Source organism: Saccopteryx bilineata, chromosome 1 (genome assembly GCF_036850765.1).
Source record: "Saccopteryx bilineata isolate mSacBil1 chromosome 1, mSacBil1_pri_phased_curated, whole genome shotgun sequence".
In the NCBI taxonomy this organism is placed as follows: domain Eukaryota; kingdom Metazoa; phylum Chordata; class Mammalia; order Chiroptera; family Emballonuridae; genus Saccopteryx; species Saccopteryx bilineata.
The window spans coordinates 92809452-92835488 of record NC_089490.1 but is presented as its reverse complement, the minus strand read 5'-3'; the positions used below and the strand labels follow the sequence as shown (position 1 = coordinate 92835488).

The window sequence follows — 26037 nt, the reverse complement described above, 5'->3', positions numbered from 1 at the left end:
CCCTGGAGCCTGCCTGGGTTTGAATCCTGTCTCCATCACTCACTAGACTGGGTCGCTTCGGGCAAGTAATTAATCCTCTATGTACCTTAGTCTTTCTTATCTGTAAAGTGGGCATCATGGAGCACATATTCCACAAGACTGGGAGAACTCTGGTGCTGTATGTAAGTAATGGCTATTGCTGTTAATTGTTAATGTTATTACTAATGGTGTTTAGAGCAATAGAAAAAGATAAGATTCATACCTATTAGCTAAAATCATCTGCATTTGTATTTAGCATCGCCTGCCAAGGAAAACTCTAGTCAGGATCATTTAAATAAGTATTTATAGAACACTCGATGTGGGCCAGGTGCTAAGGAGGGACTAGGGACCAGAGTCTGTGATGAATAAAACATGGCTGATGCGCTCTAGGAGTCCATGGTCTAGTGGATATTCATCACCCATCGCTGCATAACAAGGTACCTCAAAATACAGCAGCTTAAAACAGCAGAAATTATTGATTCTCTCACAGTCTCTGTGTCAGGAATTCGGGAGCCTATTAGCTGGGTGGTGCTGGCTTGGGATTTCTCTAGAGGCTGCAGTCAAGGCATCAGGTGGGCCTTCAGACCTCAGAATGCTTGCGATCTGCTTCTAAGCTGGCTCACTCTGAACCTGCCCAGCAGTCGATGCTGGCTATTAGGGAGGCGCAGTGCATTGCCCCTGGACCGTTCCGTAGGGCTACTTACATGTCTTTACAACACGGCAGCTGACCTCTCCCAGAGTGAGCGAGAGAAAGATAGGAGCGGGATGTCTTTTATGACTTGGCCCCTGAAGGTACACGGCGCCATTTCCTCCAGGCGATATTGGTTCTAGAGGTCAGTCCTGAGCACCGTGCAAAGAGACTAGACACGAGTGTGAACACTAAGGGATGGTGAACGTTGAGCCATCTCGGAAACTAGCGACTGCATCTGTCATGATATGATACGAACTGGAAAGTGATCACTTCCAAGTGTGTTCGGAGCAGTAGTCCGGTAGGAGGACAATTAAAGGGGAATGTTAGGAAGGGAGGGAGGGAGAGCAACCCTTGGAGATGTCTGCAGGAGACGAGCATCACGTTTGGCATTGACAACTGAGTTTCTCAAATACTGGGAGACAAGGAGAGGTATTAGTAAGACCCAGGGATATAAACAAATGATCGTCTGTGTGTGTCTGTGTAAAATAACTACAATCTGATAGGTATGGCTTAGAGTTGGAAGGGATGGTGAGACTATGGAAAGGGTCAAAGGTTGGCGACTCCTGTATGCCATGCTAAAGAGCATCAGACAATATCCCGGAGACAGTCGGAAGGTTTTCATTAGTAAAGAGACATAATCTCACTGTTTGAATGTGTTCTAGTTACTGTGACGGGAGGCAGCTGAGAGGCATCAGAACCTTGGAGGATGTCAACCAAAAAAAAAAAAAAAAAAGCAGATTTCCGGGGTCATATACACAGAGGTGATGATTCATCAGGTCTGGGGCAGGGCCCAGAAATCTGTATTTTTCAATCAGCACCCTATGTGAGCCTAAGGTAGATGCTCCCATACTACATACTAAGAAACACCAAGTTAGGAGGTACAGAAGTACGGTCTTTCTCAGGGTCTTGGAGACTGAATCATTTACATCAGCTCACCGACCAGTCTCCTGTTCAGAAGCAGGATAGAAGATCAGCCTCAAACTTAAGTGGCCCACCTGAACTTGACATAGTTGGATGCATGGGGGAGAACAGCTCTTCAAAGATTAGTAAGAGAGTGTTGACGGAAGATCTGGATCTCCAGATAACCCTGCATATCATGGGTGGCTTATGACTGCAGAGCCGTGAAGGGTTTTCTGCTTGTCCTTTATTTTTTAATATATATATGTATATATATTTTAATTTAGAAATTAAATTTAATGGGGTGGCATTGATCAATATGAGTACACAAGTTTCAGGTGAACATTCTATGGCATTTGAACTGTTGATTGCGTTGTGTGTCCTTTTTTTTTTTGTATTTTTCCAAACTTAGAAGCAGGGAGGCAGTCAGACAGACTCCTGCATGTGCCCTACTGGGATCCACCTGGCATGCCCACCAGGGGGCAATGCTCGGCCCCTCTGAGGTGTTGCTCCATTGAGGCTGGAGCCATTCTGGCATCTGAGACAGAGGTCATGGAACCATCCTCAGCGCCCGGGCCAACTTTGCTCCAATGGAGCCTCGGCTGCGGGAGGGGAAGAGAGAGACAGAGAGGAAGGAGAGGGGGAGGGGTGGAGAAGCAGATGGGCGCTTCTCCTGTGTGCCCTGGCCGGGAATCGAACCCGGAACTTCCACACGCTGGGCCGTGTGGAAGTCTACCACTGAGCCAACTGGCCAGGGCTGTGTGTCCCTCTTTTTAAACTTAGAAATCTCATTTCAATAAAAGCAGCTCTAGGCCAGTGACTGTGAAGTTCTATGGAACCAGTATCCACAGGAAGGCTGAGCCACACCTGGGGGGGGGGCAAGCAGCTTTATGCAAAACACAGAGTTTATATTATTATCCATATGAACTACTGTAATTCTACTTTTGCTCCACCCTGTATTTCTCATCTTCCCACAATGGAAACTTGGAAGGAGACTTTGTCAGAGTCCCCAGGCTGGTCTTTGCAGGTGACAGCAATGAACATTTATTCAGAACAGACAACAATTGCCAAAAGTAGTTAGCTGGCTTCCACCTGAAATGCTCATTATGCAGCAATCTACTGAGCAACTATCTTCCACAAACAAAATTAATTTAGAATAGTGACAAAGGTACGGTGACTCAAGATGAATGTGATCGCGGATCTACAAACACATGCCTCCTCTTACCAGTGGCAACAAAAGCCCTTTCCCGGGAGCCTGGCGAGAAGCAGCCTCTGCTGAGCCTTGTGCAGCCTGGGGGGGACTGGTCACCAGAGCATCTGCCGAGCGCTGAACATCCCTCAGTACTTTATGTTATGAAACGAAGCATTTCAAAGACTTGGAATTCTGATTTGTGAACTGGACTGTTACAGTGGTTTAATTTCCTGAAATATAGCTGCCTTCTTAACGAACAGATTTTTCAACGCACCGAGTAGAAAATTGCATTAGCTTCTGTATTGCTTGAACTTAATAGTTTTAGAAGCTGCAATTCTTCTTATTACAGAGCACAGTATGTATTTATGGATGTATACTTAGCACGGTGTCTGACACACAGGAGGTACTCAGTGAATCATTTTTGAAAAAGTAAAATAATATATATACACAAGCAATGCTCACCGAGAACCATTCCCTGTGATACAGACAGACCAGTGAACCTGCTTCATTCATTTATCCCTCATTCATTCCTTTAAACACCAGATGACGGCTTTGAGAGAATTTTAGTACAGGTGGGGGAGACGTAAAGACAAATAATTTCAAAAAGCGTTATTATAGCCATCAGGACAGTGGTTTATCTTGATGGGGATTGCAGGAGGCGGATGATGGGATGAAAAAGTCATCCAGGTGGCTTTGTTCTAATTCTAAGATAGATGGCATGACATTTTTATCAATGTATGTGTCCTATAACGTATTTATCTACAATCTTCATATGTGTGTGCAGAATGATATCACGGGTGATCCAGGATCCAGACTGTGACCTACACAGAACACAGAACTGGGAGCTAGGGGGACCCAGCCTAACCAACTGAAGTAACACACACACACATACACTCAACTCTTGCTCAAAGTGCCGTAAATGGAGATAATCATTACATTAGTAAATGGAAGGGGGAAAAAATCACAACAAAACTCTTATTTCCCTGTCACTATACATTTACTCTTCAGCATGCATTCCTTAGTGGGGCAAAAACTGCTTCTTGTGGGGCAAAAATATCTCATGGGGGATGCAATTAGAGAATGCTATTAGAAGATCTATTTAGAAAGGCTCTTAGGGATAATAAAACTTATAGAAGGTTGAGAAACTGTGCTCTGCAGGATGATAGGACACCAAACTACCCAGCCACGAAACAGAGCTGTGTGCAGAGACACAAATACATCAAAAAGCTGAATCAGTTATTAGCATCTCCTAAATCTAGCCATTCCTCATGAATTGAATCAGAAGGTGCTCTAACTAGAAAACATTACAGTTGTCTGTCCTCCAGTTCATCTGGAGATCGGGGAGCCCTTTGCCCATTCTCTCCCCTCACCTCCATTTCTTCCTTTCTACTTTGCCACCTCCTTTGCAGGGAACCATCCAAAGGGCAACCTCAGAGGCTGCCATCGGGGAGGCGCCACGCTGCTCCACATTAACGAGGTGTTTTTCATTTTCGGAGGGCTTTGCGACCCTTGGGAGGCCAAGTGCTTGCCTGTGACACTCCTGTCCCCAGCTTCAGAGATCGACCCTGAAGGTCAATTTAGCTCTAAGTACCTGGGGAGGGTGACCCCAAACAATTAAGGAGGGTTAAGGAGGACGAAACAGAGGTGCTGCTTAATTAATTTCTGGTTGGCTTAAAAACTGTTTTCTTTCACAAAACACAGAAGGCAAGAAGAGTCTTCAGGCATAGTCAAGAGATCCAAAGGAAAGCCTTGTCAGGGACAGACTTTCTCCTGGTTATAAGCCAAAATGGCCCTCTTCACCGGTCACTCCTGAAGAGACGATGTCTTGACTCAGCTCCTGTAATATATCTAACAGTCATTAACCAAAGTTCTTAATTGTAATTTCAAATATTTTCACCCTGAAGCCTTGTGTTAGGTGATCTAGACCGCGGATTTATTGACATTTCCTCTACACCCCCCCATAACAGGCCCCTACTATTTATATGAATGGTTGTCAAGGAAACCAGGTGTGAGTATAGCTGTCTAACCTGTCTAGATTTACAATGTATCATGCATGAACATGCAGATAGGAAAGGAATGTCACCCTTAGAAAGTACTAAGGAAGATGGTGAGTGGTACAAGATAATCGCATTCAGCCTTACTTCCATTTGGGGATTTGGTTACTGATCAAAGGAATTCCTAATGCTCTCAACTCCCCTTTCAAAAAAGAAAAAAAACCTCACACAATTCTGAAAGTGACTCATTTACCTAAACATTTCCGGTGTGTGCCAAACGCCATTATTAGTCGTAAAGGGAAGAATAGTGAATGTAGAACGTTCCTATCTCTTAGATCACAGTTAAGAGGTTACGAGGATTATAGTTATGATAATAAGAATATTGAATGTGTCTGTTGAATGCCCATTATGTAACAGACACCATACGCTATTTACCAATACCAGCTTTAAGTCACACAATAAACCCTATAAAATACGGATCAAGGAAATTACATCATCTTAAAGAATTATAGGAGCTGGTACTGAAAATCAAATTTGGCTCATTCTAAAAATTGTAATCATTTTGAGAGTGGACTCAAATAAAATATTAAAATGATCATTAGGCAGTGAGAACTATACATAAAATGGTGCTGGAATGCTTGGGATAGAGTAACCGACTACACCTGGAACTAGGAAGCAAAATGAGGAAAGGTGAAGGTGACAGTGATATTGGGCTCATACGTTAAGCACGAATGAACTCTGCATCCTGGGGAGAGTCAGTGCAAAGCGTGAAGAGTCCCGTGACTTCTCAGCACAAGTGTTTCCCCAATATCTGGAGGGGGACAAGTGAGTAGTAACATTCTACTAGGAAAACGCTTCATGACGCCAAAATAAAAAGCAGAGAGAAAAGCTTGAACAATAAGTCTATATCCCCAAAGACTGTTAGAATGGATTTTTTTTAATATTTATTTAGGCCCTGGCCAGTTGGCTCAGTGGTAGAGCGCCAGTCTGGTGTGTGGATGTCCTGGGTTCGATTCCCAGTCAGGGCACAAAGGAGAAGCGCCCATCTGCTTCTCCACCCCTCCCCCTCTCCATCCTCTCTGTCTCTCTCTTCCCCTCCTGCAGCCAAGGCTCCACTGGAGTGAGTTGGCCCCAGGAGCGGAGGATGGTTCCATGGCATCCGCCCCAGACATGAAAAACAATGGCTCTGATTGCAAAGGAGCAAGGGCCCCAGATGGGCAGAGCATCGCCCCCTAGTGGGCTTGCCAGGTAGGTCCTAGTAGGGGCACGTGTAGGAGTCTGTCTTTGCCTCTTCATCCTCTCATTAAATTAAAAAAAAATTATTTAGAAAAGAGAATGAATTCTTGACATCTAAAGAGTGTGCCAGAGAAAAACTTAGCCTCCAATGCTTAGCCTTTATGTAAATGACACTGTTGAGGGTCCAGGGCAAAGGCCAACTGGAGTCTGGGTGACCAACTCCAGGACACTCATGAAGACCATGTGGAGCCATCATCCAGCACTAGGGGCACATTAGAACCACCTGGGCCCACCACTGGGCCCACCCCGGAAAATCTAATTTGGGATTTCTAGTGGTGGGGCCTGGGCTTGCTGCTGGTTCTGGTTTGATAAGGATCAGAAGTTACAGCCACCATGGGGAACATTACAGAGAGGCCTCCAAAAATTAAGACTAGAACTACCCTATGATCCAGCAATCCCACTTCTGGGTATTTATCTGAAAAATACGAAAACACTAATTTACAAGGATATCTGCACCCCTATGTTTATTGCAATAACCAAGACCTGAAAACAACCTCAGTGTCCAATGATGCTGAACAGATAAAGCTGTGAATTGTGTGCGAGCGCACACACAATGGACTACTACACAGCCATAAAATGAATAAAAGGTGAAATCCTACCATTTGCAACGTCCTGGATAGACCTTGAAAGTATTAGGTTAGGCCCTGGCCGGCTGGCTCAGTGGTAGAGCGTCGGCCTGGCATGCAGGAGTCCCGGGTTCAATTCCCGGCCAGGGCACACAGGAGAAGCACCCATCTGCTTCTCCACCACTCCTCCTCTCCTTCCTCTCTGTTTCTCTCTTCCCCTCCCGAAGCCGAGGCTCCATTGGAGTACAGATGGCCCGGGCGCTGGGGATGGCTCCTTGGCCTCTGCCCCAGGCGCTAGAGTGGCTCTGGTCGCGACAGAGCGATGCCCTGGAGGGGCAGAGCATCGCCCCCTGGTGGGCAGAGTGTCGCCCCCTGGTGGGCGTGCCGGGTGGATCCCAGTCGGGCACATGCGGGAGTCTGTCTGACTGCCTCCCCGTTTCCAGCTTCATGAAAATACAAAAAAAAAACAACAAAAAAAAAAACACCCAAAAAAACCCCCCCAAAAAAAGTACTAGGCTAAGTAAAATCAGTCAGACAGAAAAAAACAAATACCATATGATTTCACTGATAAGCAGAATATCAAAACACACAAGAAAATAAAAATATATAAACAAACAAAATGAAGAAAAACTTGCAGAGGCAAACAACAGATGGGTGGATATCAGAGGGGAAGGGAGGTGGAGGGAGGGTGACGGGTAGAGGAATGCAGTCCTGGTCGGACAGCGCAGTGGGTTAGAGCATCCTCCTGAAGAGCAGGAGTTGCCAGTTCCGTCCCCAGTCGGGACACACACAGGAACCTATTGATGTTGCTGTCTCTCTTTCTGTCCCTTCCTCTCTCTCTAAAATCAACAAAACAAACCAACAAAAAAGGGGTAAGGGAGCTCAAGAGGATGGCTACAAAAACTAGACTTTGGGGTGAGTAGTACAGACAGGCGTTGATTTATAATGTTAGGCGGCTGAAATATATGTTACAAACCAGTTACCTCAGAGGAAATACATTTGGAAAACAAAAAGAAAACAGATCACAAGTGAAGCTAATGTGCAATGAAGCGTGGGCCCCAGCATTGTTTTTTGCTGTTGCTTTGTGTTACTAACGCCTAACAAATAATTCTTTATGTGCAATCAAGCCTGAGGTTCACAACAGTTGCAGAAACAAACCCACCAATCAATTCTAACTTCCAGCTGGGAAAATCAAGACTCAAATTGATGGCATAGATCTATAACTTTAGCTTTTTCTGTTGTTGTTTTTGTTGGCACAGACATTGTCAAGTTCCTCGGTAGATAGTTGATTCTTAAAAAATTCCCAATCCCTGGCCAGTTGGCTCAGTGGATAGAGTGTCGGCCCAGCACATAGAAGTCCCAGGTTTGATTCCTCCTGGTCAGGGAACACAAGAGAAGTGACAATCTGCTTCTTTCCTGCTCCCTCTCCCCCTTCTCTCTCTCTCTCTCTTCCTCTCTTGCACCAATGATTTCAGATTGATTTGAGCATCGGCCCTGGGCACTGAGAATAGCTTGGATGATTTGAGCACTGGCCCCAGACAGGGGTTGTCAGGTGGATCCCATTTGGGGTGCATGGAGGAGTCTGTCTCACTATCTTTCTTCCTCTTACTTAAAACAAAAAACCCTGGTCTGGAAATACTTAAGTATTCTTGCCCCGAAGTAACGTACTGAAATGAGCACTGAACTCAAGAGTATGAAAATCACAAGTTGGAGTCCAATCAGTTTCCTTCTCAGACTCCACGTGGGAAAAATAGGTACAGACACCTCCTTGTTCTGGGAGACTGACAATACGATGATGTATGTGGAAGCCCCTTAGAACGCCTGACAAATCTGCACTAGTGAGCTGAATGCAGAAACAGGAAATATTTCATCACATGGCAAGTAGAATGCAGGCCCAATCACAGTGAGTGAGCTCAGAACGCCAATGCCTTACCACCCTTGCCACCAGTGGTGAATACTTGCTTTCTTACAATGGCTGCTGCTGGAGGGCAGAGCTTACGTATTATGTATCCGCAATGGAAAGGCAACAAGCCCACTCTGGGACACAACGTAGGTTAAGTAACAATAGCACGTTAATACTAGGGGGTGAGAAAGGGGAGCTTCTGCAACACCAGTATGCCTATTAATGAGACGTTGATCATCTCCTTCCTGTTTCCTCTTCAAACCTATTATTTAGGGAGGAGTGAGCTGTAAAACCCACTGGGGTTCTTTAATTCAGCCAGGGTAAGTGGTTAAATCTAATGAAAATGTTCTCCTCGGATGAGTTATCCAGCCGAGGGAGTTGAGTATTTGAATAGATTATTTAACAGGTCAGTTTGTGAAACGTCCACCTTGGAAAAAGATAACAGGAATGAGGACAACAATAATCGTGTGTGTACAGCACTTTCTCATGTACGACAGTTTCAAACCAATTATCTCACTGGGTTCTTGAAATAATTCTGTGAATGAAGGAAGTAAGGAATTCATATCTCCACTTTGTATCCAGGAAAGTAAGACTTTTAAAACATCACTGTCCCAAGTTACACCGCTAGTGAATGATTTGGGATTGCAACTCACCTCTTCTGAACCTTCAGGAAAAGCACTTCAATGGGGCCCAGGCCCTTCTGACACCCCCATGTAATGCTTTGACTTTATCACGGGAAGCAGATGGAATTAACAGACTATGAAGTATTGTCTATGGTTCTTGAGCAAGAAAAACTCACATTTTTAACACCTACGAGCTCCTCTTCTCAAAATCAATTTGGTGGCCTGGTGCAACAAGGGATGAAAACTTGAAATGTTTCCAAGTTTCCTATTCAAAGTTACTTTGCGTAGAAATGATTCTGGTTTGCTTTGCATGTTTCAATTAGAAAACAAAGAGAATATGGCTCCCTAGAGTCCCAAAGGAGGCTGGAGAGTTATGAATGGATAGCAGCACGGAGTCTACAAGTAATGTGGCCAGGACTGCCAGCATCTGGACGTTGCTTACTTTTCATGTGGCTGGGAATAATTAGACCTAGGTCCATTTGGCTGGTCTCTGACTTAGTGGCTTGAATTTTCCACCCCATTGCCTTCACATGCATCATAGCCAGTCAGGGCTTGCCTAAATGTGTGTGTGTGTGTGGGGGGGGGGAGCTGCCCCTAATTTTGTCAGATTCAAATGCATGTTCTCAACCTGGGGCGATTTTACCTGCTAAGGGACACTTGGCAATGAATAGAGACATCTTTGATCATCCCAACCCGAGGGGAAGGTGCTACTAGGCATCTAGTGGGTAGAGGCCAGGGATGGCACACATCCTCAGACAGGAAAGGCCCCCAAAGAATTCTCTGGCCCAGAACATCAACAGGGGAGGCACCTTGTTCAATAGTGCTAGTCACAACTCAGAAAAATGTATGTAGATAAACAAGCAGAATTTTTTTTTTTTCATTTTTCTGTTTCCGACCTGGGCCGGTTCACCCCTCCTTAGGCAACCTGGTGGTCCCCCGCTCCCGGGAGGTCACCATATTGATGCCGAACTTAGTGCGGACACCCGATCGGCATAGCGCACTACAGCCCAGAACTGGGCTAAAGCGATCCTCCCGCCTCAGCCTCCCGAGTAGCTGGGACTACAGGCGCGCGCCACCACGCTTGGCATCATTTTTCTGAAGCTGGAAACAGGGAGGCAGTCAGACAGACTCCCGCATGCGCCCGATTGGGATCCACCCGGCATGCCCACCAGGGGGCGATGCTTTGCCCCTCTGGGGCGTCACTCTGTTGCATCCAGAGCCATTCTAGTGCCTGAGGCAGAGGCCACGGAGCCATCCCCAGTGCCCGGGCCATCTTTGCTCCAATGGAGCCTCGCTGCGGGAGGGAAAGAGAGAGACAGAGAGGAAGGAGAGGGTGAGGGGTGGAGAAGCAAATGGGTGCCTCTCCTGTGTGCCCTGGCCGGGAATCGAACCCGGGACTCCTGCACACCAGGACGACGCTCTACCGCTGAGCCAACCGGCCAGGGCCCACAAGCAGAATTTTGAATTGATCCCGGTACCCTAGTACAAGTTTGCCTCAGTTTGGACCTCGTGGAGAATAATGCACTACTCGGAGTTATGGAAGTACCAGGAAGGAGGGAGGACATAGGGGTTAGAGTCCTCTGCACCCTGACTTCAAGAAAAAGTGACAACTCCGTACCCCCACAAATAAGGAACAGAATTAAATGAGGCTTATAAATGAAAGACTGAAGTTTAAACGGGCAAGACTGTCCAGTGGCTGATTCAATGGGGTCTCTCTTGGCCAGCAGCTATAAGCTAGCCAGGACCATGGCTGTCCCTCTCCCAGAATGAGGGGTCCACCTCTCACTGGACTGAGCACTCCTCTGCCCAGCAGGTAAGCCTCACCCTACACTCAACTTCACACTGAACCAGGGACTCCAAGTTCCAGGTGCTGGACAGCTGTTGTTGCTTAACATTCATTCTCCAAACAGCTCAACCTAAGCTCCCTAGTGTCTGAGCCCCAAATGTCCGCTTCACGAAGTCAAGAGCACTCTCATGCCTTCCCTACACAAGAAGAGAACAAGTTCTTGCCGACCCCAGTCCCAGGATATAATTAGCAGAGCCCCAACCAGGGCTCACCTCTCAGCCAGAGGCACAGAGAATGGCACACCTGTGCCCCTGCTTATCCTGCACTCTGTAATTATTTAAGGGAAAAAACATCACACTAAGTTTGAGCCTGTATCCTTCTGGACAGCTCCCAGGAATGTACATTATACGTCCTGCCCACCATCTCTAAGTGGGAGTCTACATGACAGGACTCGTGCTCTTCCCACCAAAGCCTTCCATTTTCCCGATTTAGGTGACACTGCCATGCACCCACCAGCTTGTACCAGTATGCCAGCTGTTGAATTTGATCCCTTTCTCCCTCTACTATTGCCCTATCTAACAGGTCCAAACCCTGTCTAGTTGGCTGCTGAAATCAATCTGCCTTCCAAGGTCGTCACCTGGAAAGGATGAGGGTAGTCTTTTAACCAAAAACCCTTCTACACCTTCTCTTTAGGAACTGTCATATGTAAAAAGGTAAGTTTTAGGTAGATGAACCAAGTCTATCCTTTCTTGATTTTCCATTCATCCACCAAAAACACCCCTATTGCCACAAGGTCTCTGGACCTGAGAACCTTAAGATCAGGGTCTTGGACTGATCTGTTCATGTTAGCAATGGCCTACAGGGCCATTCCATTGCAAGTCATTTAGTAACTAAGAGACGCAGAACCTCAGGGACGAATTTAACAATGCCTAACCCATCCAGCTCCCTTTTCTGCCCCCCCCCCCCCCGAACCCACTGAATAGGTCGAGGACATTGCTTTTTAAATAGATTCTACACACTATAAAATGGAAGTTCAATTTTCCAAGTATATGGCCAGTTACGTCCACACTCACCGTTACTAAGCATGCTGCTTCTCTCCACCTTGATTACTGAGTGCGTAATGCACTCGGTACACATGGGTCTCCCCACAGGAGCCTCATTTGTGGGATACCCACTGCTTTAACCTCAGAAACCCCCCCTAGAGCTTTTCAAGGTATATGCATACAGCAGATATTCAATTTGTTTTTAATTTAAATGTGAACATATTGATTATATAGACACTGAGGGCCAGAAGGTAAAAATAACCCAATTTGTTTTTTCCTATGGGCATGCTGAACAGTCCTGGGTGATGCTTTAAGTGATCTGGTTTATTAGTTTCTTCTACTATCAAAAGGTGTTGGCTTTGTAAATGAAAAAATAGAAGGATGTAGCAGGCAGATAAAAAGAAATGCATTTCTTTCTTTTCTGAGAGAAAAGGTGCCATGATAAGGGCATAAAGTTTTATAGCTAAGCTCAGCAGGTAATGAGCAGGCAAAGGAGTTCTGCTTGCGGAAAAGGTGTTCTCTTCTTTGGGCAACAAAAGCCTGCCATTAATGCACAGAGCAAGATGGAAAGCTCCACGCCTTCTCTCCACACTCCTCAAACCACCCGTCCTCGACAATGATAGACCTCGCGTGGGGAACACGCCCCTTTCCCCCTTCACTTTTGGAAATCATAGGAGCACCCGCCCAGCTCCCAGTCCCATATCATGTGGGAAGCTGTCCCTGAAGACCCAGCTGGTAACTGATGAGATACTGCACTGCTCCCAATTCCGTTCGTTTTCACTCCAGTCTGGAGAAGACATAAGCTTTCCAACATCCAAATTCTCCTGGAATAGTGTGCATCAGCAAACCCTTATCTTTTGATTGATTTCTACCAAGGTGCGGACCTCTTAATTAGGTGAGATTCCGCTATCTATTCATTCGAGTTCGCATCAGGTTTTCCTGTGCTCCTGAGAAAATGGGGACTACTGCAAGCCCATTCCGCTTGAGCCTGGAGGGGCTGGGAACTTCCCCCAGGTATGACTGAGCGCCTTGGAAAATTCCAATGAAGTTATCCAAGCCCAACACCAAACTAGTTAAGTCAGACGTCACAGGTTGAAAAGAAAAGTGAGGGAGAGCAACACTGCTTGCTAAGTATATTGATGACCCCTGCTTCCTACCAATGCCCTTCCCTCTCCCAGCAGATCCACAGAGGGGAGTGTGAGCCTGCTGGTCCTCACCAGCCACTATCCCACTGCTTTGCTGGGCAGACTGCAAGCAGAGAGACACAGGGAACCCCTGCCTCCCGCCTCCCTGCAGACAGACGCGGTGGATGACAATTCTGCCAATGCCAAGGATGGGAAGTTTCCTGGGAGATTTGGGGGACAAGATTCCAAGACAGGGAGAGAGAGAGAGAGAGAGATATGGAGGGGGGAGGGGAGAGAGAAAGAGAGAGGGAGGGAGAGGAGGAGGCAGAGAGAGGGAGAGAGAAAGCTTTCTTCTTCTTTCCCACCACCTTGTGAGGAGATGAATGCTGCATTTGCTATGACCACTGTGACCCTGAGGAACCCAAGAGAACCCCCATGGTGATGACCATGTCTCATGGAACTGCCTGCCCTTGGGCTTCTTGCTGTGTGAGAAAAATAAAGAGGCTGTTTAAGCCATCTCTACTAGTGTATTGTGTGTTTGTTTTACCTGCAGCAAAGCAAACACTCAAGTTTTAAAGAAAGCGTTTCAGCACCTTCTCCTGGGGAACTGTCATCATACTAAAATCAGTCTGGAACCGAGGACCCAATTCTGTTCTGAGAAAACAAACAATGCAAAGAGAGAGTCCCTGGGGTGCCCTGAAAGGGCGCGAAGCAAGCCCTTGCTGACCTCATTCCCCACTGGGCTCCACTACCTGTCCTATAAAGACACCCTCAGTAAGATGGATGTAAGAAAATGTGGGTTCACTAATGCACACAGCCCTACGGAGTTCTTGGGTGCTGTTCCACCCAGGTTCTCACCCGCAAGCCCTGCTGCAGACGAGGAGGCACCTGGGACTCCCAGGACGCACATGCGGGTGGGCCGGCCCTCAGCAGCACCCGGGACACCCAGGACGCACATGCGGGTGGGCCGGCCCTCAGCAGCACCCGGGACACCCAGGACGCACATGCGGGTGGGCCGGCCCTCAGCAGCACCCGGGACACCCAGGACGCACATGCGGGTGGGCTGGCCCTCAGCAGGACCTGGGACTCCCAGGACGCACACGCGGGTGGGCCGGCCCTCAGCAGCACCTGGGACACCCAGGACGCACACGCGGGTGGGCCGGCCCTCAGCAGCACCCGGGACACCCAGGACGCACACGCGGGTGGGCCGGCCCTCAGCAGCACCCGGGACACCCAGGACGCACACGCAGGTGGGCTGGCCCTCAGCAGGACCCGGGACACCCAGGACGCACATGCAGGTGGGCTGGCCCTCAGGAGCACCCGGGACACCCAGGACGCACACGCAGGTGGGCTGGCCCTCAGCAGGACCCGGGTGGGCCGGCCCTCAGCAGCACCTGGGACACCCAGGACGCACACGCGGGTGGGCCGGCCCTCAGCAGCACCCGGGACACCCAGGACGCACACGCAGGTGGGCTGGCCCTCAGCAGGACCCGGGTGGGCCGGCCCTCAGCAGCACCCGGGACACCCAGGACGCACACGCGGGTGGGCCGGCCCTCAGCAGCACCCGGGACACCCAGGACGCACACGCGGGTGGGCCGGCCCTCAGCAGCACCCGGGACACCCAGGACGCACACGCAGGTGGGCTGGCCCTCAGCAGGACCCGGGACACCCAGGACGCACATGCAGGTGGGCTGGCCCTCAGGAGCACCCGGGACACCCAGGACGCACATGCAGGTGGGCTGGCCCTCAGGAGCACCCGGGACACCCAGGACGCACACGCGGGTGGGCTGGCCCTCAGCAGGACCCGGGACACCCAGGGCGCACGTGCGGGTGGGCTGGCCCTCAGCAGCACCCGGGACACTCAGGACACACGTGCGGGTGGGCCGGCCCTCAGCAGCACCCGGGACACCCAGGACACACGTGCAGGTGGGCTGGCCCTCACCATGGGCGCCTGCTCTCACACCCGTGGACAGTGCTGCCTGCCACACTGGGAAACCATCAGGTTCTTCCTCCCCACTATTTTCTCTTTCTTCTCTTCCTTCCTTCCTTCCCTTACTTCTTTCAGAAGAAAAAAGCGTTTTTTAAAAACTGCACTACTGTGAAGATTTTGTAAAATGTAATAAAAAGAGAAAAATCCCAGTAGAATCTCAGTATCCAGAGAGAACCTACTGCCACGTGTTCTTCCTTTTGTAGTAAGTATATAACTAATATAGACACCTTTAAATTTGGGAGAAGGAGTGTTGTATTTTTTTAAACTTAATTTTAAATCAAAGCTATTTTCCCTTTTCATTTATTCAAGCAACATTCAATATTTATTATTAAATCAATAAAAAACCTTATTTTAAATACTTTATCTGTTTGTGAGGCTGTACCCATAACCTCACTATCTTTTCCTCACTGTTAGGATTTGGGCTGTGTCTGATTTTTGCTACTGTAAACAATACCATGATGAAACCCATTGACTCACTCTGTTTCCACAAGCAAAGAATTTCCACATCATATGGCAGGATGTTTTGTATATGTTTGTAACAATTTTTTTTTAACTTTTAGTGAGAGGAGGGGAGGCAGAAAGACAGACTCCTACATACACTCTGACTGGAATCTACCCAGCAAGCCCACTAGGGGGTGATGCTCTGCCCACCTAGGGCTGTTGCTCCATTGCAACTGGAGCCACATTTTAGTGCCTAAGGAGAAGGCCATGGAGCCATCCTCAGCACCTGAGGCCAACTTGCTTGAGCCAATCGAGCCATGGCTGCAGGAGATGAAGGGTGAGGAAGAGGGGGGGAGAAAGAGAGAGAGAGGGGAGGGGTGGAGAAGCAGATGGTCGTTTTTTCTGTGTGCTTTGACTGGGAATCGAACTCAGGACATCCACACGCCGGGTCGGTGCTATATCACTGAGCCAACTGGCCAGAGCCTAACAATCTTGATACTGACTACAAAACTATTTTTAAAAAAGACGATTCTTTCATTTACAACAGACACTTTCATGAGAGTTGTTCACAGTGGATACTTGGCAATATTGAGTAATAATTTTTTTAAAGCCTTTGACACTTAGATATTATCTTGTTTTTCTATTTCTTTAAATAGTTAGTGATATTAGATTATTATTTTTTACCATTTGCTTTTCTTCTTTTGTGAAATCCTTCATTTTTATCCTTTATTTATCCAATGGTCTATTTTTCTATTGATTTGTAAGAGCTCTTTATATGTGACACACTATGTGTTTCAAGTATAAATTTCCTAATTTTTCATCTGCCATTAAATTGTCTCAGTTGCTAACTGACATTCAAAATACCCCCCACCCTTTTTTTCCATTTTAATTAATCAAATCTATTAGAGTTTTCCTTTGACAATTTTTTTCCCACTTCTCTTGGGTATGTACAAATTTTCTTCAACCTTAAAAATTTTCATATTTTCTTCTAATTTTGTTTAATGTTTCTGTTTTAAAACTTAAGTCTTTAATCCAAAATTTATTTATTTTTGTATCTGGCAATATCTTATTTGATCTTTTCCCAAATGCTCAATCTTCACAATAATGTCTTTTCCTGAATAATCCATTCTTTCTTTATGTGTAGGAACCTCTTCGTTGAGCAAAGGTTGATACATACTTAGACTATAAGACATCATACTTCCCTTTCCATATTCATAAAGACAGTTAACTGCTCTGAGACTCTTCCCGGCTGGTGGACGACAGCCTCAGCATCCTTACCGAGACTTCTCCCTTCAAACATTACCCAGTTGATTATGTGCTGGCTCTATGCTCACAGCGGGCCGGGGCGGTCAAGAGCAGAGGGTCCATCCACACCAATGTCACACTGCAGTGGACGAGTTAGACTGACAGCCAATACTTAGGTGTCAAATGTATTTAACAAATAATCATACAAAGAAAGTGTTGAATAGATAACTATGTACTGACAAGTGTTATGAAGAAGGAAGCACAGAGTAGCATGCCAACCTACAGCAGGGGAGCCCAAATATCAACAGAATGGCCAAGAACAGTTTCCCTAAGATTTACACTGAGCTCTAAACGTCAGATGGGGAGGGAGTGGGCAAGGGACAACTTCTATTTTTGGTAACATGGTGAACTAAAAAATGAAAATGCCCTCCCAGTGAAATAATAAGTATATTATAAATAAATACATATGTAATCTATGTTTATATAATATATATATATACATACATTTTATACTATAAATTACATATACAGTGTGTCTGTAAAGTCATGCAGGAAAGCAACAAAAGATGATAGAAATGTGAAATCTGCACAAATAAAAGGAAAACTCTCCCAGTTTCATACCTATTCAGTGCAGTTCGATGTGGGCTCACGCACAGATTTTTTTAATAATTTTATTTATTTTTTTATAAAGATTTTATTTATTCATTATAGAGAGGGGGGAGAGAGAGAGAGAGAGAGAGAGAGAAGCAGAAAGCATCAACTCCCATATGTGCCTTGACCAGGCAAGCCTAGGGTTTTGAACCGGCAACCTCAGCGTTTCCAGGTTGACACTTTATCCACTGCGCCACCACAGGTCAGGCACGCACAGATTTTTTAGGGCTCCTTAGGTAGCTATCCCGTATAGTGTCTACAGACTCATCACTGACTGATGGCCTACCAGAACGGGGTTTCTCCACCAAACTGCCGGTTTCCTTCAACTGTTTATCCCACCGAGTAATGTTATTCCTATGTGGTGGTGCTTCATTATAAACGTGCTGATATTCACATTGCACTTTGGTTATGGATTCAAATTTAGTGAGCCACAGAACACATTAAACTTTCCTCTGTACCATCCACATTTTGACTGGCATGGCCGTGGGCTGCTCCGCTGTATACACGGTGTTACCTCATCATCTGCGCATGCGCACATGCTGCCACATCATCCTACAGAAACTGGGAGGGTTTTCCTTTTATTTGGTGCAGATTTCACATTTCTATCATCTTTTGTTGCTTTCCTGTGACCAGTCAAAAGTGCACCATGACTTTACCAACACACTGTAAGTATATTATAAATACATATGTAATATATGTCTATATAATATGTATATGCATTTTATACTATATACAATATACTATTATACATATGTAATAGATTCATATGTATTATATATTATCTATTATATAATATATAACATATACGTTGATACAAGTATATAAGTATTAGATATGTAGTTATATATGATATATTGAGATATATTAAGATGTATATCATACATATAATGTATACAGGTAACACATACATATATGTATATATAATTATATACTGCATGCTTTATATTATATATAAAACTTAAGTTGACATAAAAGCAAAACTATAAATATAAGCAAGTCAAAGTAGGAAAATGAGACTGTAAGTAATTCCCAAACCCACACTGCCCTAAGGGAAGCAGCCTTTGAACTCCTGCTTCCATTTCTGTGGGTGTGGGTGCAGAGAGAGAAGATAAGCCCATGGCCTGGCTAATTAAGAGTCAGAGAGAAGCCTGACCTGTAGTAGCACAGTGGATAGAGCATCAACCCGGAACGCTGAGGTTGCTGGTTCAAAACCCGGGCTTGCCTGGTCAAGGCACATACGAGAAGCAATCAATGAACAACTAAAATGAAGCAACTATGATCTGGCTCTCTCTCTCTCTCAAATCAATAAATAAAAATCTAGCCTGACCTGTGGTGGCGCAGGGGATAAAGCGTTGACCTGGAAATGTTGAGGTTGCCGGTTCGAAACCCTGGGCTTGCCAGGTCAAGGCACATATGGGAGTTGATGCTTCCAGCTCCTCCCCCCTTCTCTCTCTCTGTCTCTCCTCTCTCCCTCTCCCTCTCCCTCCCTCTCTCTCTCTCTCTCTCTCTCCCTCTCCTCTGTAAGATGAATAAATAAATAAAAAAATTTAAAAATCTAAAAAAAAAAAGTCAGAGAGAAGACATGGCATAAAGTTAAAACGCAAACTGTTCTTTCTGCATAAGATGATCTGGAAATAATCTCCAGCACACAGAAGAAGAATCCCAGGAAACACTGGCTTTTGGCTTGATGGCGAAAGGCGGCTAGCTGTGGAAGAGGGAACCTGAGAATTAGGACCTGGAAGCTGTATTATGCAATGATGTGCAGTCTGAACTCAAGCTACCTATTAGATCTGACAAACCTCAAAAGGCGAATTTAATTCAAAATAATGAGGGCTGACAGTGCCTCCGGCGATTGGCAGTAATATACAAGCATACCTCACTTCATCGTACTTCACAGTGGCTTTGCTTTTTCTCTTCTTTTCTTTTTTTTATAAACTAAATGCTAGATAGTCCACCAGCAAAGAGATGACGACTCACTTTGTTGGGGTCATCTGGAACCAAATCCGCAAAATCCCTGAGGTGTGCCTGTATACAAACGTTTCAGGCAAACACAAGACTCCACCGCAGTGCTTTCCTAAATCGGCATGGATTTGACACGGAATTATGCTGTATGGGTTAAACCCAGGGCTAGGCTGAAGGTCTCCATTCCTGTTTTTACCCTTTTCTAGCAGAGATATCTTTGCCAAATTGTCTTTAATCTCAGGTTCCTCATCTGCAAAACAGGATCATAATATAGCACTAATTCTAAAGGATTGTTGTGGAAATTCAATGAGATAACCCACATTGAATGCTTAGCATTGTTTCTGGCATGTAAGTACCAAACAAATGTTGGTTGTTGTTGTTATTACTATATTATGCATATTCTTTTCTTTTTTTTTTTTTTTTGTATTTTTCTGAAGCTAGAAACGGGGAGGCTGTCAGACAGACTCCCGCATGTGCCCGACCGGGATCCACCTGGCACGCCCACCAGGGGGCAATGCTCTGCCCATCCAGGGCGTCGCTCTGTTGCAACCAGAGCCACTCTAGCGCCTGAGGCAGAGGCCACGGAGCCATCTCCAGCACCCAGGCCACCTGTACTCCAATGGAGCCTCCGCTGCGGGAGAGGAAGAGAGAGAGAGAGGAAGGAGAGGGGTAGGGGCGGAGAAGCAGATGGGCGCTTCTCCTGTGTGCCCTGGCCAGGAATTGAACCCGGGACTTCCACACGACAGGCCGACGCTCTACCACTGAGCCAACCGGCCAGGGCCTATTATGCATATTCTTGTAGACTGTCTTACTCACTAACTTATTAATATTATCTCCACTGTTCATTACTAAATTTGCCAGAGTTCTGCCATTTCCTTATGCGTAGAACCAACTTTAAAATGTTTAAATTTGGTTTTCTGTTTTTCTATTTTTCTTACTTCATGAATTTGTGCAGTTAACTTCATTTTCCTCCCAGTTTCCTCCGGTCCATGCCACTGTTCTCATTTAAGTTACCAAGTGGAATGCGAAACTCATTCATCATCATCGCTACTCTTGAATAATGAAGGCACTGGCGGCTATTAAGACATCTCCCGTGACAGCTTTGGGAACACTGTGTCAGCTGTACTGTGAGATGTTCCTCTTCTGCTGTTTTCAAAATGGGTAATGATTTTAGTTTTTATTTCCTTTTGGCTTAAATAAGCATTTAGGAAAATCCTTCCCAATCCCCTGATATCCAAGTACTTTGAACCTCCATTAAAAAGTTTGGTTTTGATGTGTAGTTTTATTGCCTTGTGGTCAAGAGTGGGGGCCTGCATAATTTTTATGGTTTGGAATTTAATGAGGCTTTCTTGTGCCCTCAATTCACGTAATTTTTTCATACACAGTAACATATTTTTATTCCATTTTTATGGATATGAAGCTTGATATCTACTGATATCAAATACATTTAAAAAATACCTTTGTCATTATAACACCATGATTTGCATTGGCTGACACTGTCCTGACATATCCTATTTCCTTTTTTTTTTTTTATCAGTTTTTGATTTATATATTTGAAACCTTTATACTTGGGAGATAGCTTGGCTATTATATCCTCTTATGGATATCATATGATGTGTGGCAACACTTCAAAAGTATTAAATTTGCCTAACCAGGCTGTGGTGCAGTGGACAGAGTGTAACACTGGGACGCAGAGGACCCAGGTTTGAAACTGCGAGGTCACTGGCTTGAGCACGGGCTCATCTGGTTTGAGCAAGGCTCACCAGCTTGAGCCCAAGGTCACTGGCTTGAGCAAGGGGTCAATCAGTCTGCTGTAGCCCCCCCCCCCAGGTCAAGGCACATATAAGAAAGCAATCAGTGAACAACTAAGGAGCTGCAATGAAGAACTGCTGCTTCTCGTCTCTCTCCCTTCCTGTTTGTCTGTCCCTATCTGTCCCTCTCTCTGTCTCCGTCATAAAAATGTATTAAATTTATCTAATTAAACACATTTCATTACAGTTAATATGTTTGTTATATACCATATTAAATAATATATCACTTATATATAGTGTATAATACATAAAATTATGTAAATAAATTTACATTTTTATTATATATGTAAATATAAAACATAATACATTTATATATTTAATTGTATTTATAATATCTGAAATTAACATATCCATACCATATTTCCCTTCATATGTCTGAAACATCCTAATATATATTTTATATTTAAAATTCATAATTTTTCTAGTTGTGTTTTTTTTTTTTTTTGTATTTTTCTGAAGTGAGAAACAGGGAGGCAGAGAGACAGACTCCCGCATGTGCCCAACAGGGATCCACCTGACATGCGCACCAGGGGGTGATGCTCTGCCCATCTGGGGCATTGCTGCACTGCAACAAGAGTCATTCTAGCACCTGAGGCAGAGGCCATGGAGCCAACCTCAGTGCCTGGGCCAACTTTGCTCCAATGGAGCCTTCGAGGTGGGAGAGGAACAGAGAGAGAGAGAGAAAGGAGAGGGGGAAGGGTGGAGAAGCGGATGGGTGCCTCTCCTGTGTGCCCTGGCCGGGAATCGAACCTGAGACTTCCACACGCTGGGCCAATGCTCTACCACTGAGCCAACAGGCCAGGGCTAGTTGTGCTTCTTGAAGATAGTAAGCACTCAGTTAAGATATTGCTTTTTTTTTTTTTTTTTTTTACAGAGGCAGAGATAGACAGGGACAGACAGACAGGAACGGAGAGAGATGAGAAGCATCAATCATCAGTTTCTCATTGCGCGTTGCGACTTCTTAGTTGTTCATTGATTGCTTTCTCACATGTGCCTTGACCGTGGGCCTTCAGCAGACCGAGTAACCCCCTGCTGGAGCCAGCGACCTTGGGTCCAAGCTGGTGAGCTGTTTGCTCAAGCCACATGAGCCCGCGCTCAAGCTGGCGACCTCGGGGTCTCGAACCTGGGTCTTTCTGCATCCCAGTCCGATGCTCTATCCACTGTGCCACCACCTGGTCAGGCAAGATATTGCTATTTTATAAAACCTATACTTGGAAAATTATAAGACACTGAAGAAAAAAACTGTAGAAAATACAAATAAACAAAAGCATATTCTGTACTCATGGACAGGAAAAATTAACATGGTTAAAATGTCCATATTGCCTAAAGCAATCTATAGATTCAATGTAATTCTTATCAAAATACCAATAGCATTTTCCACAGAACTAGAACAGATAATTCAAAATTGGCATGAAAGCACAAAAGACCCTAAATAGCCACAGAAATATTGAGAAAGAAGAACAACGTTGGGGGTATCATGCTACTGATACCAAACTACCTATTACAATGCTATAGTAATCAAAACAGCATGTTACTGGCATAAAAACATACACATAGATCACTGGAACTAAAAAGAAAGCCCAGAAATAAACCCACACCAATATGGTCAGTTAATATATGACAAAGGAGGCCTGACCTGTGGTGGCACAGTGGATAAAACGTCGACCTGGAAATGCTGAGGTCGCCAGTTCGAAACCCTGGGCTTGCCTGGTCAAGGCACATATGGGAGTTGATGCTTCCAGCTCCTCCCCCCCCCTTCCCTCTCTCCGTCTCTCCTCTCTCTCTCTCTCCTCTCTAAAATGAATAAAAAAAATATATGACAAAGGAGGCAAGAACACACAGTGGGGTAAAGACAATATTTTCAGTAAACGGTGATTGAAAAATAGGAGAGATACATGCAATAAAATGAAACTAGACCACCTTCTTATACCATACCCGAAAATAAACTCTTTAAAAATTTTTTTTATTAATTGATGTTAAAGATAGAAGAAGGAAGAGAGGGAGAGAGACACAGGAACATCGAGCTGTTCCTGTATGTGCCCTGACAGGGAGTCAAACTGGCAACCTCTGTGCTTCGGAATGATGCTCTAACCAAACAAGCCATCTGGCCAGGGCAAGAATAAACCCAAAGTGAATTAAAGACTTACATGTAAGACTTGAAACTGTAAAACTGAGAGGAAAATATAGGCAGTAAAATCTCATACATTTCTCTTAGCAATATTTTTTTTTTCAGATATATGTTCTCAGGCAAGAGAAACAAAAGAAAAATAAAAAAATAGGGCTTCATCAAAATAAAATTTTTTGTACAGCAAAAAAAAAAAAAAAAATCAGCAACAAAATGAAAATCAACCTACTGAATGAAAGAAGATATTTGCCAATGATACATCTGATAAGGGATTAATATTCAAAATTGATAAAGAACTCATACAACTCAACACCCCAAAATATGGAAGAATCCAATTAAAATATAGGCAGAGGAACTGAATGGACATTCTTCTAAAGAGGACATACAGATGGCCAATAGACACATGAAAAGATGCTCAATGTCAGTAATCATCAGAGTGATGCAAATTAAAATCACAATGAGATATCACTTCATGCCTCTCAGAACAGCTATCATCAAAAAATCAAGAATGTGTTGGCAAGAATGTGGAATAAAGGGAATGCAGACTGGCGCAGTCACTATGGAAAACAGTATGGAGGTTCCTCAAAAAATTAAAAATGGGGCCCTGGCCGGTTGGCTCAGCAGTAGAGCGTCAGCCTGGCGTGCGGGGGACCAGGGTTTGATTCCCGGCCAGGGCACATAGGAGAAGCACCCATTTGCTTCTCCACCCCCCCCTCCTTCCTCTCTGTCTCTCTCTTCCCCTACCGCAGCCAAGGCTCCATTGGAGCAAAGATAGCCCGGGCGCTGGGGATGGCTCCTTGGCCTCTGCCCCAGGCGTTAGAGTGGCTCTGGTCTCAGCAGAGCGACGGCTGGCCTGGAGGGGCAGAGCATCGCCCCCTGGTGGGTAGAGCTTCGCCCGTGATGGGCATGCCGGGTGGATCCCAGTCGGGCGCATGCGGGAGTCTGTCTGACTGTCTCTCCCTGTTTCCAGCTTCAGAAAAATACAAAAAAATAAATAAATAAATTAAAAATGGAACTGCCTATGTCCCAGCAATTCTACTTCTGGGTATATATCCAAAGAAACCCAAAACACTAATTTGAAAGGATAATGCTGAAATATTATTTACAATAGCCATGCTATAGAAGCAACCCAAGTGTATCAAACTACATACTACAATGCTATAGCAATCAAAACATCCGTGGACAACTGGATAAAAGAGGTCTGGTGCATATATACAATAGAATAGTAGTTGGCCATTAAAAAGGATATAATCTTTTGCAACAGCATGGATGGACAAAGAGGGTATTATGCTAAGTGAAATAAGTCAGACAGAGAAAGACAAATACCATAGATTTGGCTTAAATGTGGAATCTAAACAACAAAATAAATGAATAGAAACAGCTTCATAGATAAAGAGAACAGACTGACAGCTGCCAGAGGGAGGAGTTTGGGGGTTGGGTGAGAAAGGTGGAGGGATTAAGAAGTATTGCAAAATAGTCACAGTGATGGAAAGCACAGCATAGGGAATACAGTCAATAATACTGTAATAACTATGTATGTATGGTGTCAGGTGTGTGTTTGAAAAATGAGGGGTACCACTTTGTAAAGTGTATGATTCCTTAGCCACTATGCTGTACATCTGAAAGTAATTCAAAATAATATTGACTGTAAATGTAATTAAACAATGAAATTCTTTTACACTGCTGAGTAACCATCCACTGAATGGATATACCACCACTGTTCCCTAATCTCCAGTTGATGGACATTTGAGTTCTACAAATATTCAAGAACAAATGTTGGTGTGTACAAAATATGTTTATTTCTCTTGGATAAATACCTAGTAGAACTGTGGAATTGCAACTGTGCAATCCCTAGAGGAATTGTGGGCCTTATTTTGCATAGATGCTTAACTTTTTAAGAAATTTACAAACTGGTCTCCTAAGTCGTTCCACTTTATACTTCTACCAGCAATATCTGAGCATTCTGGTTGCTTCAACATTTCCATCAACACTTTATGTCAGCAGCCTTTTCAGTCTTTTCCATTGTCCGGGATGTGAGGTCGTATCTCATGACAATCTTAATTTGATTCCGTCCAATGACTACTGACAGTGAGCATTTTCAGGGACTTATTGGCTAACCCTATGTTCTCTTTGGTGATGTGTCTCTTAAAACATGGGTCATTTGTTTTCTTGTTATTGCTTTGTTCTATATATATATATATATATATATATATATATATATATATATATATATATTTATTTTCTAGGTAAAAATATTTCATCAGACCTGTGCTTTGCAAATTATAATATTTTCTCTCTGTCTGTGGCTTGTCATTTCATTTCCTTATTAATGTCTTCAGAAGAACAAAAACTATCATTTTAGATGAATTTCAACTTATGATTTTTTTTCTTTTTTAGCTTATGCTTTTTGTATTCTATTTAAGAAATTTTTACCTAACCTAAAGTCACCAAGATTTTCTCTGTTTTCTCTCCCTCTGTTTTATAGTTTTAGCTCTGACATTTAGATGTACAGCTTATTTCAAGCTAATTTTTGTAAGTAGCATCAAGTGAGAGTCAGGTTCATTTTTTTTTCTGCATATGGATACCTAAATGTTCCGGCATCATTTTTTTTTCTTCTCATTTTGTTTGCTTCCTACTTAATTTATACAGACTCTTTTTCATTTGCCATAATCACCACCA

General features: G+C 44.6%; 1 protein-coding gene and 1 non-coding gene across 11 annotated transcripts in view; both read right to left on the bottom strand.

Moving 5' to 3' along the window:
- The window catches only part of LARGE1 (LARGE xylosyl- and glucuronyltransferase 1), a 565935-nt gene that overhangs the window by 256605 nt on the left and 283293 nt on the right, over positions 1-26037 (bottom strand). The gene's annotated exons all lie outside the window — the stretch shown is intronic.
- Positions 20128-20203, bottom strand: TRNAD-GUC (transfer RNA aspartic acid (anticodon GUC)). The gene has a single exon. It is a non-coding gene; the product is annotated as a tRNA-Asp (tRNA).